This window comes from Zingiber officinale, chromosome 11B (assembly GCF_018446385.1).
Source record: "Zingiber officinale cultivar Zhangliang chromosome 11B, Zo_v1.1, whole genome shotgun sequence".
Taxonomy (NCBI): Eukaryota; Viridiplantae; Streptophyta; class Magnoliopsida; order Zingiberales; family Zingiberaceae; genus Zingiber; species Zingiber officinale.
Window position 1 is genome coordinate 17,312,559 of NC_056007.1, and position 22,306 is coordinate 17,334,864.

Sequence of the window (22,306 nt, forward strand, 5' to 3'; positions counted from 1 at the left end):
TTTCCAAATGAGCTTACATGATCTGAGTTTATCCAGTAACCAAAATGTAGTTGAGAGGTCACCATAGAAACACAAGTACTAGTCCAACTCTATGAATCATGACTATTTTAGAGTTATCAACCATCAAAAATAGGCATAGTGTATAGAGATCCTAAAACAAGGTCAATACTTAAACTCTTATAGTAAAAATATTACTCACTTCATGCTATCAAAGATAGAAAAAGATATATCACTAAACATACTAGCACCATAAGTAACCCATGAAATCTAGAATAAACGTGCTAGTATTTTGCAATAAGGAACAAGCAATCATGATGTGATGTAAGATGCAACTAGCAAAAATTTTATTATGCAAAAATAAAAACCAAGTGCATCTAATGCATCCCCCCAGACTTAAACTTTTCATTATCCCAATAAAAACTAAAAATAAAGTAGAGGAGATTAAAAGTAAGAGAAGTTACCAAATGATGCGTGCCAAGTATCCATGTCATTAACTTCTCCATCATGTAGTTGCACTCCTCCTAATCTTTGAGTCCTATAAAAGAAGATAGACAACAAAAATTAGGTAGAGGATAAATGTTTATTATAAATAAAGAACTAAAGTTATAAAAGAAAACAAGGAAAATGAACTTGGGTTGCCTCCCAAGAAGCGCTTGTTTAAGGTCATTAGCTCGACCACCTCATTAGATTCATCGAAATCTCGCTCTTGGAAGGGTAAGATATTTTAGAACCCTCTTACCAAGGGCTCTTATTATGGAGGGAGCTTTCATCAAAAGGTGAAGCATAACTCTCTCCATCTTCGTCTTCTTGGAAATTCTTTCAGGAAGTCGAAAACAGTTCAGATCGAGCTTCCAATTATAAGCCCCATGAAAATATGCACATGCAAAGAAAATACAAATCTCCCGCAAACATATTAGATAAGATAAAGTCATAACCATATTAAGATAAGCAGAATAAGAAATAAAAATTGAATCACATCCAACAAAGTCTATGGCAGGTACCTCTATAAAATTTTCCAAAAGATCACAAGAAATACTAACCTTACTTTGCTAAGAGGTACCTGAAATTTCTAAACATGTGGATGTGACTTCCTCTGAATCAAATGATGGTTCTGGCTCTGGCTCAGGTGTTGGTACTTCCAAAGGTAGTGATTCTTGAGACTCTGCTAACTCTGCACAAGTCCCTACACATGGATCCACAACATGTTCAATTCTTGCAACTCTCATAATCTCTAAAGGCTGTGTGGATGAAGGAGGTGATTCTTGAGATGTTGTTTCCACACCACAACTCCCTACACTTCCTTCCAAATCATCATTATCAACACAAGCATCGAAAAATAAACCAACGTCTATATCTTCAACAGGAGAATCAACTATAGGAGGATCATTGACTTTGTTTGCATTTTTGCGTTGATCTACCTCAATACATTCATCATCTGAAAATTTAATGTCACTATAACATCCTGTAAAATCTAGAGGAAGATCTGAAAACTTGTTATCCACTGCATTATTATCACAATACTCATATGAAGAGTCCTCATCTTCATATACATCCAGAAATCTACACTCAAGTATTTTTGTATTACAGAATTTTCCAAAATCTTTATCTTCGTTAGCCCCCATTAGCCTTTGTGGAAAAGGAACCCTTAATGAAAGTCTTTCAAAGGTTTGAGCATATGGCTGAGGTTCAAATTGCTTGTCTAGTGATGGTCTAATCAATCATTGAGGGAAAGGTACTTGTGGCATTTGGGAACCTCTTGGAATAATGGAATTGAGTTCATGTGGTCTTCTATTGTTCTTCTCCTCAATTCTATACAAGTCATTTTTTAGGAGTTCTTCATGATTCTTGCCACTCCTCAACTTACTATCATTACACTTTTCACTAGATCTTATTTGTGTAGGAGGGGGATCTTCTTTGAACCATTTTGAAACTATGCTCTCAATCTTTGGCCCCAAATGTTTGAACTTCTCACTCTGTGACTTCCAAATTTCGACATTCTTGGGTGGTTGAATTGTATTTCGTTTGACAGGCTCCCTAGTATATATGGCTTGTACTTCTTGAGTTTCTGAGGGAGATTCCATCCAACTTTTGCTCGACCATCCATGGAGGTTCAATGTCACTTGATCAATTAATGTATAAGCTTCGTCTATACTCTTGTCTATAAATGAACCTCCAGTTGATGAATCTAACAAACACTTATCTGAAAAAGAAATTCCTCTATAGAATATGTGTAGAATCAACCATTTCTCCAAGCTATGGTGAGGGCACTGCCTTTGTAGACCCTTGAATCTATCTCATGCTTCAAATAAAGATTCTCCATTTGCTTGAACAAAATTTATGATGCAACTCCTCATGTAGATTGTTTTGCTTGGAGGGAAAAACTGATTCAGAAATTGCTGCTCCAATTGTTCCCAACTTATGATGCTTTGAGGACGAAGAGAATATAACCAAGTCATTACTTTATCCTTGATACTAAAAGGAAATGTCATAAACCGAACTGCATCTACTGATACTCCTTCACAATTCACCAAATCGTAAAGCTCTAGAAATGTCTCAAGATGCAGATAAGGACTTTCTGATACTTCTCCTCCGAATTTGTGACCTTGTATCATGGAAATTAACTCTGGGTCTAGTTGGAAATTTTCTTCTTCAATAAGAGGCTGCACAATGGGAGACATAAATCTTGCAGAAATAGGTGCCAAGAAATCTCTTAAGGTCCTGCTTGACATGTTAATGCTCATCGAAATAAAATGAGTAAAAATAAAAATTAAGAATTAAAGATAGGAAATGAAATGTTATATGAAAAACAAGAAACAAAATGCAGAATTTGAATTGCAAAAAAAAATGCAAATTTTTTTTTATTATGTATATGGAAAATAAATTGCAATTTAAAATGAAAAAATAAAAACTATTCACAAGTCTAGGTTAACTAAATTGTTAATCTACTAATGTTAATGCGAACAGTCCCCGGCAACGACACCAAAAACTTGTTACGTAACCGCAAGTGTACGGTTTCATCGTCAGTAATATATAAGATTGTCGAACCACAGAGACTGTTGACTAAGCACTAGAGATGTTGCAAAATAAGTTATCTAGACGGTCGAAAGTTGGCTTTGGCGCTTGCGAACTACCGAGTGTGATTAAAGAGAGAGAAAGAAGGTTGAGAAGAAGAGAGAGGAGAGAGAGAGTTGATCTTGGAGGGAGTTGAGTTTCGGGAGATGAATTCTAGGATTTCGGTTTCATTGTAATACTAGGAGATACTACATAGATTGCCTAGTTTCTACCCTCTATGTCTATGCTCTTGTAGGAAGTTAGATTGATCAATATCCCTAAGTATCGAATAGAGACGATCCCTGAGAAATCCTGTAACGGTTAACCCCTGTCACTAGGGCGCCTCGGTAGATCACAAGAGTTCGTGTCTAGTAAATAGCAATAAAGATAAAGGTAGATGGTACGGGTTCTTACTTTCTTATGGAGGAATTACCTCTCCTTTTAAGAGAATGTCCTAGACGTCCGTGAACGGGTTACCCTTGTCACTAGGGCCCCTCGGGTATACGATATAGAGCACTCTCTCTACGAGAGCAGCAATTTCTAAGGGATTGTTTCTCCTTTCAAAGGAACATCTTAGACATCCGGAAAGGGTTACCCCTGTCACGAGGGTACCTTGGTCAATACGATCTAGGGCATCCCCTTACATGATCAACAATCCTCCACAACAATCAACGAAGCATGCATAGTCACACACACAACTCATCAATATGAACAAAAGCATTAACAAGTCATTGAATAGAAACAAGATGAATCTACATAGTTTTGCATCTCCATCATATTACAAATACTCCCTAATCCTAGAAGAGGGTTTCTACTCCATTGTGAGGGAAGAACAACCCCAAAACATATAGTAGAACATACTTACAACCCTTGATATGAGAAGGAAGGAAAGAAGTGATGCTTTCCGAGATTTATGATGTCTTGGAGATGCCCCCTTGCTCTGGAGATGGACGGAACGTCGAGAGATGGCGGTGGATGAAGCTCTAGGATTTCCCTCGAAGGGGAAAACTCTTTCCCAAGGAGAGGGTTGAAGTCCCGAACCAAAGATGAACCCAAGAATATGTTTCTTGACCCTTTTATAAGCTAGGGTATGGGCGCCGCACGGCTAGTGGCACGGCCGTGGAAGGTGGGCACGACCACGCCCATCCTCTCCTCTGGCGAAGTTGCATCGCCATGCCGATTGGCATGACTGTGTGGTCTCTGGCTTCTGTTCCCTGAGGCATGATGGTGCAAGGATACACGACCGGGCATTCCTTTGTCTTGGCCTGGGGTGGCACGGCCGTGCAATGATGCACGGCCATGCACTGCTTCACCTCTGCCATGGCCGCACAGCCGTGCAAGGGTGCACGGTCATGCACTACTTCGCCTCTGCCATGGCCGCACGGCCATGCACTGCTCCGCCTCTGCCATGGCCGTGCACTGCTCCCTTCTGTCTAGTCACACGGCCGTGTGTTGCACGGCCATGTTCTTTGGCTTGTTTCGGTGCGTAGATAATCGTCGTTTTTTGCTCCGAAAGTCATCCCTGTCAACACAAAATGAAACAAAGAGCAGATATCTGAACAAAAGAATATATTTAATGAATACAAGACGAAAGAGGCAATCATGCAACAAATAAAGTACGTGAATGTGCGCTAAAACATGTGTACATGATCATAATATTTAGGCACATCAAGGACAACAGGCGATATGGAGCTAGCTAGCTTGGTCAGCTCGTCTGTCGCTTGATTCTCTGTTCGGGGTATCTTCTGAATAATCACCTCCCGAAAGTTGGCTTTTAACCTTTCAAAGGCTTCGGCGTAGAGCTTGAGTCGGGTGTTGCTTATCTTAAATGTTCCAGCGAGTTGTTGAGCACCTAACTGGGAATACGAGTGAATCAAGACCTTGATCGCTACGACGTGCCGAGCGGCCTACAAGCCTGCTATGAGTGCCTCGTATTCGGCCTCGTTATTAGTTGCCCGATATTCTAGCCGAACGGACAGATGCATCCATTCTTCCTGAGGGGAGATCAGTAGTATACCGACTCCGCTCCCTTGCCGAGTGGATAATCCATCCACATATATCCTCCAAGCGGCATTTGGCTCGAGATTCTGTACATCAGTGATAAAGTCTGCCAAGGATTGTACCTTGATGGTCGTTCATGGCTGATACTGTATATCAAACTTACTAAGTTTCGTTGTCCACTTGATCAGCCGTCCGGCTGCTTCTGGATTGAGGAGGACTCGGCCCAGATGGCTATTTGTGTTGGTGCAGGAAGCATCAATGATCGAACATATGTTTTGATTATGTCAAAGGGTTCAAAGTTAAGGTGTTTTGTTATCTGATATCTTAAATGAGCATTGCAGGAAAGTCCTAAGTTTACTTAGGCAAAAGTCCTAGCTGCGGTTAGGCAAAGGGAAAACCCTAGGGGGCGCTAACCCTAGGTCATAGGGGGTGGTAACCCTAGGTCATAGGGGGCGGTAACCCTATGCGGAAAGCCTTGGCGGGTCGGAGATTCGGGCAAAAATCCTAAGGGGTGGTAACCCTAGGTTAAAATCCTGGTGTTGCGAACCAGGTAGAAGTTTGGATGGGTCAAGGACCGGACGTCCAGCATAAAGACCGGAAGTATCGGACGCTGAGAAAAAGTCCAGTCAGTCTGGAGGACTAAACTGGCAAAAGGTAACTCTCCTGAGTGGAGTAGGTGAGGACGCATTCCCCCTAGAGGGAACAGTAGGCGTCGGGTCGACCTAGGGTTTCCGGTTGAAAATCTGAAGTCAAACCCGGACAGTCCGGAGACTGTCAATATCTATGACTATTATATGCTAACTTTGTTTTGCAGGGTATATGTTTGGGACTAACACATTTACAGGAACAAAGGAACAAGTCACACCTCAGATGAATAGTGTCCGAGGCGCCTCCATGGAGCTTGGAGGCGCCTCAGGTGCAAAGGAGCTGAAGTCTGCGCGGCAGAGTTGGTGGCGCCTTGGACTGAGCTGGAGGTGCCTTGGACTGCAGCTTGGAGGTGCCTTGGACCATCTTGGTGGTGCCTTCAAGTGGATCAGAGGAGAAGTGTTCAGCGCTGATCCACGCGGCTGACTCGGCAGCATAGAGGCGCCTTGGAAGGGGTTTGAGGCGCCTCCAACAAGCTTTAAAAGGAGGTTTCGAGCAGCAGGTTGTATCATCAATTAAAAAGCTATCCTTTGACTGTTGGCTGCTCAAGAGACGACCCTGAAGTGCCGTAGTTACGCCCCGACAACCAGGAGCTGCGATTCTACTATTCTTTGTTGTCGATATCATTATTTCTAGGTACTCTTAATTGTAATATCAAATTATACTGAATTTACGATACTATAGTTGTTGCCCACCGAAAGCGATCAACGATCATGGGCCTTGGAGTATGAGTCTCCACAAGCTCCGAACCAAGTAACTCATTGTGTCTCTCTGTGTGATTATTTTATTTCCGCTGCGTCATAACTCGAGTTGTACGAATCCAAAATGAGTGAAAGCAACGAGTGCTATTCACCCCCCTCTAGCGCGTTCTCGATCCAACAATTGGTATCAGAGCGGGGTCACTTGGATTTGGTGCAACCACTAGTCAAGAAAATTTTTTCGTGGTCTTTTCAATTTTTAGGAGTCAATCGGAATTAGTATAATTGCTATATTCCGATCTGTTTTCTCATTCGAATCTATTTTTTGCTCTAAGTTGGTACAACACCACTCGAGTTCATTTACTTTTATCATACATCCCGCACTGCTAATCCAGGATCAAGTCCTGGGATTTGTTTTTTGTTTTATTGTGTGCTAGATTCTTTAATGGCTCTCCACGAAGGTTTCAGCACAGTCCACCCGCCACTCTTTTTCGACGAGGACTTTGGATATTGGAAGAACCGGATGGAATACCACCTCAAGATGCAAGTCGAGATGTGGATTATTATTCAGATTGGTCTCGAACTTCCACGTAACGGCGCTGGAGAACTAGTTTCATGCATCAACTGGGATACCAGCATAAGGAAGAAGGTTGAAGCCGACGCCAAAGCCACTTGCATGCTATAACGCGGGTTAACAAAAGAAGAACTAAACAGAGTCGGACCATTCTCAAGCGCAAAAGAACTATGGGAAAAGCTAATTGAGCTGCACGAGGGCACTCCCGATGCTAAGGTAAATAAACACGACTTAATTTTAAATAAATTACATAACATCAAAATGCAGGAAAGTGAGATGGCGAGCCAGCTGCATGCACGCATCCAGGACCTCCTTAACGACCTTCACGCGATCGACCAGAGAATAGAAAATCACGACGTAATAAGGTACGCGCTTAATGCCTTTCCGAGGAATACATTATGGGCATCAATGGTAGATGCCTACAAAGTTTCCAAGGATTTATCTTTAATTAAACTTGATGAGCTTTTTTCTGATTTTGAATTGCATGAGCAGACTAATGCACGCCTGGTCGAGAAAGGTGTTGCTTTGGTTGTAGGTACAAGCAGAACCCGGGAAACTAAAGCAAAACACAAAACTAAACCCGAAACCAAAGACGAATCGGAAGATCACGATGAGAGTGTTTCCGAGCTATTAAGGCTCGTACGAAGGATCTACAGAAATAAGAAGGCGACTCAAATGCACAAGAAGGACAAGTCCGGAGTCACCTGCTACGGCTGCAACCAGAAGGGGCACTACAAGCCGGATTGGCCAAACAAAAAGCAACGGAGAAAGAAGGCTTTGAAAGAAACTTGGTCCGAGTCATCAGACGAATCTGAGACTGATGAAGAATAACCATCGAGCTTCCTCACGTTACCAGTGCAAGCAAACATCATCGAAACTGAGTCCGAGTTCGAGTCTGAAACCAAGAGCGAGTCAGAAAGCGAGTCCGAGCGAAGCCACAGATCCGCATCCGTTTCCGAAGGACCGAACCCCACTGTAAGTTTGCTACTCGTCGAAACTCAATTAGATGAATTAAAGAATATAGTGCCTTATTTATTAAAGAAGTTGGCTAAATCCAACGTCCGGGTCAAGTCACTTCTAAAGGAGGTAACAGCCCTTAAGGAAGCGACTGACTCGAGTTCCTTAACTGAGCCAGTTCAAATTGGAAACTCAACTCAAGTCCAACAACTTGAGGAAGAGAATTCTAATTTCAAAACTCAAATTAAAGAACTCAAGAACACGTTGAAACGGTTCACCCTGGGTTCCAAGAATCTTGATCTGATTCTTGGAAAATAGCGAGCTGTTTTCAACAAATCCGGACTTGGGTTCAAAACCAAAAGAAAATACAAAGCATATCTATCCTTAGTTAATAGAAATAAAAGAAAAATTATCCAAGCATGGGCGTCAAAGTCCAACTTGGTTAATCAAGTTGGACCTGGTCACTATTGGGTCCCCAAGGATCAGATCCATTTCCTTGATAGACCATATCGAGGCTATGATCCAGGGGGAGCCAATAGAAAAACTATCTCAATAAATAGATAAAATTGATTGATGCTTGTTTATTTATTTTCCTTGAAATATACATGCTTAGACTAGGATAGCTTAAGGATCTAGACGTAATTTACACTTGCTAGTTAAATCTTGGAGTTTCAAAAAGAAAATTAAATATATATTCTTTGAACGGTTCTATCTAGGAAGGGGTGGATGATCTCATACCCAAGAAGGCCTAGAGCCTCGCCCTGACCTGAGAACCAATCATGGAAAGACATATTTAATTGACTAATTGGAAAACCTAAGTCTAACTCAAATGTAAATTAATCCTTAGAAATAACCAAAAATCAAAGATAACCATCTCACAAAATAACTTAAGATTACCTGATTCATAACTTAAAATCGGGTGAGATGAACCTAGGGTTAACTTAGTTGAACAAATTCAATTTATTTAATGTTTAATTAAACAATTTAATTTTAACCTAAAAAAAATCAATTTCAAAATTATTTGAAAAATCTTTTATTATTTTAAAAAATCCTTTTCAAAATATTTGAAAAATCCTTTTCAAAATATTTGAAAAATCCTTTAAAAATTCCTTGAAAAATCCTTTAAAAATTATTTTAAAAATCAATTTCAAAATTATTTGAAAAATCTTTTATCCTTTGAAAAATCCTTTAAAAATTATTTTAAAAATCCTTTAAAAATCAATTTCAAAATTATTTGAAAAATCTTTTATCCTTTGAAAAATCCTTTCAAAATTATTTTAAAAATCTTTTAAAAATCAATTTCAAAATTATTTGAAAAATATTTTATCCTTTAAAAAATCCTTTCAACATTATTTTAAAAATCCTTTAAAAATAAATTTCAAAATTATCTGAAAAATCTTTTATTCTTTGAAAAATCCTTTAAAAATTATTTTAAAAATCCTTTAAAAATCAATTTCAAAATCATTTGAAAAATCTTTTCAAAATTATTTTAAAAATACTTGAAAAATCCTTTCAAAATTATTTTAAAAATCCTTTGAAAAATCCTCTTCAAAATATTTGAAAAATCTTTTATTCTTTGAAAAATCCTTTCAAAATTATTTTAAAAATCCTTTAAAAATTAATTTCAAAATTATTTGAAAAATCCTTTAAAAATCAATTTCAAAATTATTTGAAAAATCTTTTATCCTTTGAAAAATCCTTTCAAAATTATTTAAAAAATCCTTTAAAAATCAATTTCAAAATAATTTGAAAAATCTTTTATTCTTTGAAAAATCCTTTCAAAATTATTTTAAAAATCCTTTAAAAATCAATTTCAAAATTATTTGAAAAATCTTTTATTATTTCAAAAATTCCTTGGAAAATTCTTTAAAAAGTATTTTAAAAATCCTTTAAAAGGTATTTTAAAAATCCTTTAAAAATCAATTTCAAAATCTTTTCAAAATTATATTAAAAATTCCTTGAAAAATCCTTTAAAAATTATTTTAAAAATCCTTTAAAAGTTAATTTCAAAATAATTTGAAAAATCCTTTAAAAATTATTTTAAAAATTCTTTGTTGTAAACTCCTAATATTACTGCTGTATTTTCAAAATCATTTGAAAAATTATTCAAAAAAAAATACTTTGAAAATAATTTCAAACTCATTTGATAAATTATTGAAACAATACTTTGAAAATAATTTCAAAATCATTTGAAAAATTATTTTAAAAAGCTTTCAAAAGAATTTAGCATAGTATTTCTCAAAATAATTATTTAAAGAAGCTAAGTTTTTGTTGACAGTACTAAGGTTTTTCAAAACACTTTCAAAATTAACTAAGTGTTTTTCAAACATTTTTTCAAATTTAGCTACTCTTCAGGGGGAGCTAAAAATTACATGAAAAATAGAATCCTTCTCCCTAAGTAATTTCTTTTTGATATATGTCAAAGGGAGAGAGAGATCAAAGTTAAGTAAGGAGGGAATATAAGGAATTTTTTCTTATCTCATTTATTAGGAATTTTTTCTTTTCTTATATCATTTATTTCTTTGCTGTAAATTCCTAATATTACTGCTATATATTCTTAACTTTAAACTATATTGTCATAATAAAAAAGGGAGAGATTGTTGGTGTATGAAGCATCAATGATCGAACCTATGTTTTGATTATGTCAAAGGGTTCAAAGTTAATGTGTTTTGTTATCTGATATCTTGAATGAGCATTACAGGAAAGTTCTAAGTTTACTTAGGCAAAAGTCCTAGCTGCGGTTAGGCAAAGGGAAAACCCTAGGGGGTGGTAACCCTAGGTCATAGGGGGCAGTAACCCTATGCGGAAAGCCTTGGCGGGTCGGAGCTTCGGGCAAAAATCCTAGGGGGCGGTAACCCTAGGTTAAAATCCTGGTGTCGCAAACCGGGTAGAAGTTTGGATGGGTCGAGAACCGGACGTCCAGCATGAAGACCGGTAGCATCGGACGCTGAGCAAAAGTCCAGTCGGTCTGGAGGACCGAACTGGCAAAAGGTAACTCTCCTGAGTTGAGTACGTGAGGGCGTGTTCCCCGTAGAGGGAACAGTAGGCGTCGGGTCGACCTAGGGTTTCCGGTTGGAAATCTAAAGTCAGACCCGGACAGTCCGGAGACTGTCAATATCTATGACTATTATGTGCTAATTTTGTTTTACAGGGTATGTGTTTAGGACTAACACATTTTGCAGGAACAAAGGAGCAAGTCACACCTCAGATGAACAGTGTCCGAGGCGCCTCCATGGAGCTTGGAGGCACCTCGGGTGCAAAGGAGCTGAAGTCTGCGCGGCAGAGCTGGAGGCGTCTTGGACTGAGTTGGAGGCGCCTTGGACCGCAGCTTGGAGGCGCCTTGGACCAGCTTGGAGGCGCCTTCAAGTGGATCAGAGGAGAAGTGTTCAGCGCTGATCCACGCGGCTGACTCGGCAGCATGGAGGCACCTTGGAAGAGGTTTGAGGCGCCTCCAACAAGCTTTAAAAGGAGGTTTCGAGCAGCAGGTTGTATCATCAATTAAAAAGCTATCCTTTGACTGTTGGCTGCTCAAGAGACGACCCTGAAGTGTTGTAGCTATGCCCTGACAACCAGGAGCTACGATTCTACTATTCTTTGTTGTCGGTATCATTATTTCTAAGTACTCTTAATTGTAATCTCAAATTGTACTGAATTTACGATACTATAGTTGTTGCCCACCGAAAGCGATCAACGATCGCGGGCCTTGGAGTAGGAGCTGGATCTACTCTCCTGTAGGTCGGATCGATCAGATCATCACTGGATGGTCCAGATCCGCCCAGTCTTCAATGAACGGCCCAGATTAATCCGGCTGGATCAATGGCTGGATGAACTCAGATCTGCATCAAAACTTCTGGATCTTCATTAATGGCTCAGATCTGCTCCCCATTAAGTTGGATCATCCAGATCTTCAACGGATGGTCCAGATCTGTTCAATCTTGGATGAACGACCTATAATGCTCCGAGGCTTGATCGACTTGATTAGCTCTTGATTTGAGCCCAAATGTGGTCCAATCTGATCGGGTTCATGACCCTTTTGATGCCTACAAAATAAGAATCAAATATTAGCACTAAATACCATGATTATCGGCCAATTTGCAATTAAGTCCAAATTCAAATGCAATTATGAAATATAGTGTATATGTGAGATTAAGCTATGAATAAACCATCAAAAATATGCATTATGAATCAAAATAATATAGCCAAAATCATGGTTATCAAATCCCCCACACTTAGTCTTGGACGTCCCGTTCAAGTAAAGAAAACCTAAAATCATCTCCACATAAATTTCCTAGCAATACCTAGAAAATGGTAAAAAGAATTTAACTAAGGTCATCTTAAAGATCACAAACAATCATGAATACAATCCAAACAATAATCAGTAGGTATGGTAGTTTCAATCCAATTAAAAAATTAAGCAAGTTGCAATCTCACAAGGGATTTACCTATTCTAGCTCTCACACTCAAAATTGCATATATATGGAGCTCACTCAATGTCACTCACAACATTTCACTACCATAAGCTTGCTTATTTTCTAATTCTCCACCACTATAAACATAGCATACATGAATCAAAAGGATTTTATCAACAAGAATTAAAATGGAAGCAAAAAGAACAATGAAAGTGAATGAAAATGGCAAAAGAAAAGTATTTAATGAAGAAATTGAGAGATAAGAGTATTGGAGGAATATACTTGATGAGTTGACCATTTTGATATGTAAAAAGATGAATACCATTTGTTATTACCATTTCAAAGTATCAAGCTAACCTCTCCTTCAATTTGAATCCAAACACAGAATCTTGATACTCTATCTCCACATTTGATACTCTCTTTTTGATTTGCCACTGTTTCTTCAATTTTTTTCTCTTCCTTTCACTGTTTTTCAACTTGTTTCCATCACTTGGAGACTAAAACAATCTCACAACAACTAATGAAGAACTCTCTCCCCCACACTTAAACCATTGGCCGTCTCGGGCAATACAAAGCATCATAGATTTCCAAAACTTGATACATTTAAACCACTATTTTCTTGTCTTTATTCTGCAGCTTTTTCCTTGTAATGCTCATAACACAGCTTTGCATCTAACCACAGCATACATACCAACTCAAACTATAAATCATCTTCCTATGATTTTGAAGGTACAGAAATCAGAATCAATGAAACTTAACTGCTCCAAAAACTAGTTGTTGGAATTTGATTTAGAGTTCAACAGCAGATTTCAACTTATTTAGACAGAGTTTCACAAACCAGCAACTCATGAAATTATAGCATCATACCAGTTAAGCAACACTCTTCGAACTTGTACCTGATCAGCAAATGTTTGAAAAGTTGGCACAAACTAACTCATTTCCTGCAGCTTTCAACTGATTTGCTCTTCAATAAAAAATAGCATTTCATACTGAAACCATTTCTGCAGGTTCCTGAAAAACCTATCAGAATCAACAAGACTGCAATCTGGATTCTCAGATTAAACTTCAGACTCCAATTCTAGAAAAGTCTTGATGAACTTCTAGTACTGCAAAGGATATAACTTCAGATGGAAGAATTTGTTAATCATCAGTTGACACACAGGAACAACTCACTTGGCCTTTTGGAATCAACATCATTAGCTTCGGTTTAAGAATTTTCTAGACCAACTTGAATTCAACTAAAAGAATATGCTAAATCTTCTTAAGTTTCAGCTACTTGATAAGATCACAAAATCCCTAAAATTCTGATATTTAATTCTCTATTTCTGAACATTATAACTTCTATCAGAAATTTGGACAGAGGAAAAACTCCCTGCATTACATAACTCAAATTCCAGTTCCCTCTCAAATTCCACAGCAGATTTCAGAACTTGCGGCTAGAGATTGGCACACACTGGCAATAATAACCATTTTCCAGACTTTTTTCTTATCAGAAATCTGCAGAAACTAGAATCAAAGTGTGCATATTTCAGTGGTGTTCCTGATATTCAATCCAAAGAATTGATGTTTATTGCCAACTGAAATTGCAGATATGCAGAATCCACACTAGCTATGCTTAACATCTTGGTACTGGTTCTTAAACTCCATTCATCTTGGGTTCTTTACTGCATTTCATCAGTTTAACAATAGGGTACAAAAACTAGTTTCATAAATCACAAACCAATTTGTCCACTTGTAGGAAACTGAATGCTGCAATATATTTCATCTTGCCGTGTACTGGAACTTTCCAATTCAGAGCACAGATTTGAAGCTTTGAGATTCCGGATTCACTGGGGTTACATACTATAATGTTGTTTTCAGAATTTAGATCCCAGATTATGGTAACAAGGAGCTTGAAAAGAGCAACACCTCACTTGTCACTGATCAACAATCCTTGATAAAATTTGATCATCATTAGCTTTCCATTCCTTGATCCATGAAGAGTTAAGTTTTGTATCGGGCTTCATTTAGCACTTTGTTTCTCATTCAACTGAAAAATGTCTCCCAATTTGTTGTGTAGTATCGGGCAGTGTTCTGATTACAGATTCTAGAAATTCCAAATTCCCAATTAATGGAACTCATAAAAAAAAAAACAACACCATTTCTCACTAAAAATATAAGAGCTTAACTTGAGATTCTCAATTATTTGAAAACTGTTTCAAAGAGTTTGGTACAAGAGATGAGTTTCTCTTCTCTTTGAAAGCTGCTGCAGATTCTGTCTTTCTCATCCTCTGTTCTGTTTCTTCTTGCTAATTAATTTCTAGCAATAAGGCAGCTTGAGATTCCTACACTTCAGTACTCAACAACTTCCCAATTCAATATAGAATGCATCGCTAGAATCTGAAATCTGCAACTCAAATCAGAACTCCAAGAATTCAAAATATTACAATAGCTACAAAAGTTCACTACCCTTGCATTTCTTGTCATTTCCTCTCTTTTGTAATTAGGAAATAGATCAACTCCATTTGTTACTGTGAATGCCAGTACAGCTCTTATTTTCCTCACTATTTTGAGAGCTTGTGATAAAAATTGATACACCTTTGATACAATACCTAAAACTGTGACAGAGCCTTCAACTTCCTACTCAATTTAAGTAGTTGCTCTGAAAAACAATCAGCATCATCCAATCCCTAAAGATTATTTCAGTTATCATTCAATTACTTCAAACAAACTCCATTAGTTTCAGCTCTAACAAATCAAAATCTCCAAGGTAATACAATTAATCTGATTTCCCTGCATTAATCTGACTACTGCCTTCAAAAAGCCACACACATTCCTAAAATGTATCCATTAATTCAGCAACCAATTAACCTTGCTTATCCCCCAAAGATTCAATAGATCACTGCCTTGCTATTGACAGGACTGTAGAGAATCAAACATCCTTGGCAATAAAAACATTTTGTTGTTCCTTTAGCACTTGATTATGTTCCAAAAATTCCTTCATGAAGCTATTAAAAACCTTCATCATCCTTAATCACATACCAATCTTCCCCCACACTTAACTTTGTCCATCTAGTCAACCCAACTCATCAAGAATTCAACTAATACTCTCAATGAAAGGATAACAAGCAAAAGATAATCAAGAGTTAAATTGCTAGATTAAAAATGCTTTAAGAAAATTATGGGGAAAGAAATAGAAAGTTATGAGAAAACAAAAATGATAAATATCCCTCATTTCCATGCATACAAATGTTATTGTGACTTTGAAAAGAAACCAAGCAAGTTCTAGAGTTCAATTGCTATGAATGCATGTCACACAAAAATTTAATAATGATTAGGCTCAAAGTGGACCTCACTAGGTATTTTATTGCAATCAAGCTTAATTGATCAAATTGGAATCACCGCCAAATTAACCAATATCATGCAAGAAAAGCATCCAATCATGTCACATGATCTAAAATTGATGATCAAATTTAAGAGGCTTTTACCATCTTAAAAGTATTATTTAGAAAATTCCCATGAAGAATTTATTCAAAAGAAATGCTATGCACTAACCAAAATGCAAAATATGAAAGCAAAGTGTTGGAAACAAAATGCAAAATGCAAAGTATTAACCTTAAGAAATGCATAAAAAGAATTTATTAACAAAACATGAATTAAAATGCAAAAGAAAATGAAATTAGAACTAACTCCCCTTTAATTCCGATGGTCGAAGAAGATTTAGCAATAAAATCCACACCGGTAGTGGTGTAATTGTGGTTCCACAAAAATTCTTTTTATTCTTCATTTTTCCATCGCAAATTCTTTCCGGAGGTCTTAGGCGGTTTAGTTCAAGCATCCACTCCGGGAGCTTGTATTCTCCTACAACATCAATATAAGAAACCAACTCCCACACGCATTTGGGGTAAAAAGAAAATAGGAGATTATTAGTGTGGGTAGAAAATTTAGCAAAGAATGAATCACAACTAATGAAATCAATGAATGGTACCTCTATTAAATTTTCTGATGAATCACAAATAATACTCACCTTTTCATCTTGGAAGGTACCTGGAGTGGTGATTGTTACCTCTTTCTCATCAATATATGGCTCAAGCTCTTTTTCTTATGAATGTTCATCCTCATGTAGTGATTCTTGGGTGCTTGGCTCCATAGCACAAGTCCCTACACTTACATCTTCAACTCTTGGTGATTCTTGAGGTAATGCTTCCAGTAAGCACTCCCCTACACTTAAATTATCTTCTGCAACAAGACCTGCATCTTCAACAACATCTTCAACAACAATATCAGTAGGGTCAGAAATTTGCATAATCACATAATCATCACAAAAAATATTAGAAAAATCATGTGAAGTAATGGGAGTAGGGTCAGGCCTGACAGAATCGCTACTTTCCATCTCTCCACTGGAGTTTTGTGCTTGCAGTTGATTGATAGTTGATGCAATTTGGTCTATCTGACTCTGTATGTTCTGTATCCTTGGAAATTGCTGCTCTTGATGTTCATTCATTTGTTGCATAATCTCCTTGAGTTCCCATGTTGACTCATCCATCTGAGATTCGTTTTGTTGAAAAAAATTTGGCATAAAATTTGTTGAAACTTCCTGGAACCCATATGAACTCTGGAAAGCTGGATATGGCTCAATAAATTGTCCTTGTGCACTTTCATACCTGAAACATGAATTATCCACCCAATTAGCATTAAAACCATTTGAAAATAAATCATACCTATTTTGTTGATCCATTGTTGGGTAAATTTGATACTCAGGTTGAAAACACTGATAATTCTCCATTCCACCTTCAAAATTCTGAAAATATGGATCAATGCTAAAGAAATCTCCTGTTCTTACAATTCAACACTAAAAATAAATGTTAGAAGATCCAAGAGCATAAAGTTTCAATCTCATGAAAACATGAACAGTAGAAGCATTTAAAAATTCAAGAATAAGCCAACAAGAAAATACAAAAAAAATAGGCAATCAAATCAAGTAAGATAAATGCTAACCAATTAAAATCACACAATGATCAATCTAAAATAAACACACATTGCTAGTTATTCTCCCCGGCAACGGCGCCAAAATTTGGTGTTGGCCTTTTTGCATGTCACGAAGCACTCCAAATTAATAAAGATTGGGATCCATTTAAGCTAAAGACAAGCATTGTAGTAAGGAGTCCCAAGTCGTATTTTTTTCCAAGGCAACTAATAAATGTGTGAGTGTTTTAGAATTGATTCACATGAAATTCTCTCGTAAACAAGGTCAATTATCTGTGAGAACTAAATGTAAACATGTGGGTGTCTGACCTAGAATAATGAAATGATATCATGTATCGACTGAACAAGAAACTAAACTACCAAAATTCGAAATAGAGATAAGAATTACAACTACTTATGTAGCTCAAACAAGATTGGAATTGCAAAAGTGCAACGAAATCAGGGGTTTCAAGTAAAGAAATAGGAACAGAATTGCAGGAAATAAATTCTAACAGAATGAAATAGAAAAGAAACAAGGAATCCGAACACAAAATCTGAAGAAACAAAAATGCAGAAATAATAAATTGCAAAATTAAATTCTAAGTCATCTTCTAATCAAATCTACTATTCTAATGAGTCTTTCCTTGCCGTCGCACAAGAAACCTACATGAAGAAGGAGCTTTCGACCATTAACTCAGTACAATCTCGTCCAGCACCAAAGAAATATTCCCGGAAAAGCTGGTAAAGATTAACACTGCCAAGCTTGAAATTCTGCAGATCTGGAATCGAAATTCTCTGGATCGATGCTCTCTGATGGAGGGCAAGCCACTGTCAACAGAGAAACACCTCCGCTGATGGCTGAAACAGAGGAATCGAACAAATCTGAGCTTCGGAGAGGAAATCGCCGGCGCGTGCAGAGGATCAAGATTTGGAAGCCAACGGATGGAAGCTCCAACGCCAATGAGACTCACTGAGAAGAAGATCTGGAAGAGGATGGGGAGCTGCGGCCGTCGCGCGAAGAAGACGACGCTACAGTAGAGAAATCGCGAGGAACCGAGCTCAACTGTACTGTAGCTTCTCACGAAGCTTTTAAATCATCTTCAATCTGATCGGACGGCTGAGAAACCTCTGAGCTAAATCAACGGTGAAAGTTTGCCCAAAATATGATCTGAAGGTACTGATGTTAATCTAGGGTCTGGATCTACTCTCCTGTAGGTCGGATCGATCAGATCATCACTGGATGGTCCAGATCCACCCAGTCTTCAATGAACGGCCCAGATTAATCCGGCTGGATCAATGGCTGGATGAACTCAGATCTGCATCAAAACTTCTGGATCTTCATCAATGGCTCAGATCTGCTCCCCATTAAGTTGGATCATCCAGATCTTCAACGGATGGTCCATATCTGTTCAATCTTGGATGAACGGCCTATAATGCTCCAAGGCTTGATCGACTTGATTAGCTCTTGATTTGAGCCCAAATGTGGTCCAATCTGATCAGGTTCATGACTCTTTTGATGCCTACAAAATAAGAATCAAATATTAGTACCAAATACCATGATTATCGGCCAATTTGCAATTAAGTCCAAATTCAAATGCAATTATGAAATATAATGTATATGTGAGATTAAGCTATGAATAAACCATCAAAAATATGCATTATGAATCAAAATAATATAGCCAAAAATCATGGTTATCACCCACCGAAAGCGATCAACGATCGCGGGCCTTGGAGTAGGAGTCGTCACAGGCTCTGAACCAAGTAACTCATTGTGTCTCTCTGTGTGATTATTTTATTTCCGCTACGTCATTACTCGAGTTTTACAAATCCAAAATGAGTGAAAGCAACGAGCGCTATTCACTCCCTCCCCCCTCTAGCGTGTTCTTGATCCAACAATTTGTCATTATAATGATTGTATACGTGAGGAAGTATAGTCGAAGCCTCCGAGCGGCGAGCACCAGTGCAAAGGCAAGTTTCTCGAGACCAGTGTAGCGAGATTCAACATCTTTTAAGATATGGCTCAGGAAGTACATTGGTTGTTCCTCGCCATTCGACCGCACCAACGCCGAGCAGATAGCATGCTCGGTCGAGGACAAATAAATGCGGAACGGCTCGCCGGCAGTTGGCTTAGCCAATACAGGTAGAGAACTCAGATATGCCTTTAGTTCTTCAAATGCCTTATCGCACTCCTTGTACCATTGGAATTTGGTAGCTCGGCGCAGTATCTTGAAAAAAGGGAGGCTCCGATCGGCAGACTTAGAGATGAATCGAGATAAGGTACTTATCCGACCGGTGAGGCGCTGAGTTTCCTTCAAATTCCTCAGTGGCGGCATGTCTTGCAACGCCTTTACCTTACTAGGGTTCGCCTCGATGCCCCGCTCGATGATGATGTAGCCTAGGAATTTCCCACCTTTTGCGCTGAACAAACATTTACTCGGGTTCAGCTTAATGTCATATGTGCGGAGCGCCTGGCAAGTTTCTTCTATATCTACGTAGAGGTCGGCAGCTCGGAGAGACTTAATGAGTATATCATCGACATATACTTTCATGTTCCGTCCGATCTACTGCCAGAACACCTTATTCATGAGCCTTTGGTAAGTAGCCCCAGCATTCTTTAGTCCGAACAGCATTACGTTGTAGCAATAGGTGACATCCGCTATGATGAAGCTCACCTTTTCTTGGTCCTCCCGGGCAAGAGGCCCTTGGTGGTACCCTTGATATGCGTCCAGCATGCATATCAACTTGCATCCAGCCGTGGAGTCCACTACCTGATCGATCCTGGGCACTGGGCAAAAATCCTTTGGGCATGCCTTGTTGAGATCTCGAAAGTCGATGCAGACCCTCCACTTGTTACCGGGCTTTGAGACTAGCACCACGTTCGCAAGCCAGCTCGGGAATTGGACCTCTCTGATATGGTCGGCCTCCAAAAGCTTCTCTACCTCAGCTCGGATGATCTGATTCTGCTCGGCGCTGAAATCCCTTTTCCTTTGCTTCACCGGCCTTGCATCCGGTCGGACGTAAAGCTCATACTGCTCTATGCTCAGGGAAACGCCGTGTAGTTCATGCGTAGACCAGGCGAAGACATCATGATTTCGCTCAAGACATCCGATCAACTCGCCCTTCTGCTCAGCTTGCAGGTCGGCTGCTATGAAAGTCGTTGCCTCCGCCCGGTTAGGGTGTATCTGCACCTCTTCTTTCTCTTCATAAACTAGAGTAGGAGGTTTTTCGGTTATGGCGTTTACCTCGTGCCGAGGAGCTTTCCGAGCGGACTTAGCCTCCGCCTTCACCATCTCGACGTAGCAGCGCCGAGCAGCCAGATGATCTCCTTTAACTTCCCCGACCTGGTCTTCTACGGGGAACTTGATCTTCTGGCAATAGGTCGAGACTACCGCCCGAAATTCGTTGAGGGTTGCTTGCCCAGGATATCGTTATAGGCTGACGGAGTGTCCACGACGATGAAGGTGGTGGTCCTGGTCCTTCGGAGTGACTCCTCTCCAAGTGATATATCCAACCTTGTCTGACCGATCGGCTGGACTTCATTGCCGGTGAACCCGTACAAAGGGGTTGTCATTGGTAGCAACTCAGCCCAGTCTATCTGGAGCTGGTCGAAGGCCTTCTTGAAGATGATGTTGACCGAGCTTCCTGTATCAATAAATATACGATGAATAGTATAGTTGGTGATTACCGCATGGATGAGGGTGTCGTCATGCGGCACTTCGATCCCATCAAGATCCCTAGGACCGAAGCTGATCTCGGGCCCGTTCACCCTCTCTTGGCTGCATCCTACAGCATGGATCTCCAGTCGTCTAACATACGACTTCCGGGCTCGGTTGGAATCTCCACTAGTCAGTCCACCAGCTATTATGTTGATTTCACCCCGAGCGGCGTTGCTCCGATTTTCTTCCTCCCGAACGGAGTGCCCGACTGGCCTGCGTGAGGCTGGGGTGCGATCGTCACTCCTTGCTTGATGATGATGTCACCGCTCGGGTGACCGCCTACTTTCTTCTCACCATTCGGTACTCTTCCGCCGATATCACAATTCGGGGGAAGGAGATCGACTGCGATAACTCCTGGGAGTCGGCTGGGCGACCGCAGGAACTCCGCGGCAGTCTCGGGTGTTGTGGGTGGCGGATCGATGGAAGGCACAGAACATAGGAGTCCATACCTTTTCCTTGGGCCTTGGCCGTTCGGCCGCCACATGCTGGATGGCGTGTGACCTTGCTTTCTGCTGTGGGCATGTCATATTGGCTCGGGGCCCTCTTGGAGGCTGATGGCTTGTTGGTGGCCTTCGTTCGGCGTGCACAGTCGATTCTGTTGATATAGTCTGACCTGGCTGTTGTTTTGATGTTGACACGGATTTAAGTTTGTATCAGATGTTAATCAAACTCGGTTTGATTAATGATCGAGGTTGATCAAGTGGAAGGGAAAAGTCCAAGTTGGAAACTTGGCACGCGAAGTCGGAGAGGGCTTGGTAGCTCGTTCTCCGGACTAAGTCGGAGAGGGCTCGGTAGCTCGTTCTCCGGACTAGGTCAGAGAGGGCTCGGTAGCTCGTTCTCTGGACCGGACGAAGTCGGAGAGGGCTCGGTAGCTCGTTCTCCGGACTAGGTCAGAGAGGGTTTGGTAGCTCGTTCTCTGGACCGGACGAAGTCGGAGAGGGCTCGGTAGCTCGTTCTCCGGACTAGGTCAGGGAGGGCTCGGTAGCTCGTTCTCTGGACCTGACGAAGTCGGAGAGGGCTCGGTAGCTCGTTCTCCATACTAGGTCAGAGAGGGCTCGGTAGCTCGTTCTCTGGACCAGACGAAGTCGGAGAGGGCTCGGCAGCTCGTTCTCCGGACTAGGTCAGAGAGGGCTCGGGAGCTCGTTCTCTGGACCGAATTAGGTCAGAGAGGGACCTAAGTGGACATTCCATGGTACATTGGATCGGTCGGCAGACCGATCCAGTGATACATAAGACAGTGGATCGGTCGGCAGACCGATCCAGTGAAACTGTGAAATTGAGTTTCCATGGATCAGTCTGGTGACCGATCAG

General features: G+C 39.8%; 1 non-coding gene across 1 annotated transcript; it reads left to right on the forward strand.

The window, feature by feature from the left end:
* Positions 1–2,250: 2,250 nt before the first annotated feature.
* LOC122035536 lies at positions 2,251–2,356 on the forward strand. The gene has a single exon (XR_006127085.1). It is a non-coding gene; the product is annotated as a small nucleolar RNA R71 (small nucleolar RNA).
* The last annotated feature ends 19,950 nt before the right edge of the window (positions 2,357–22,306 follow it).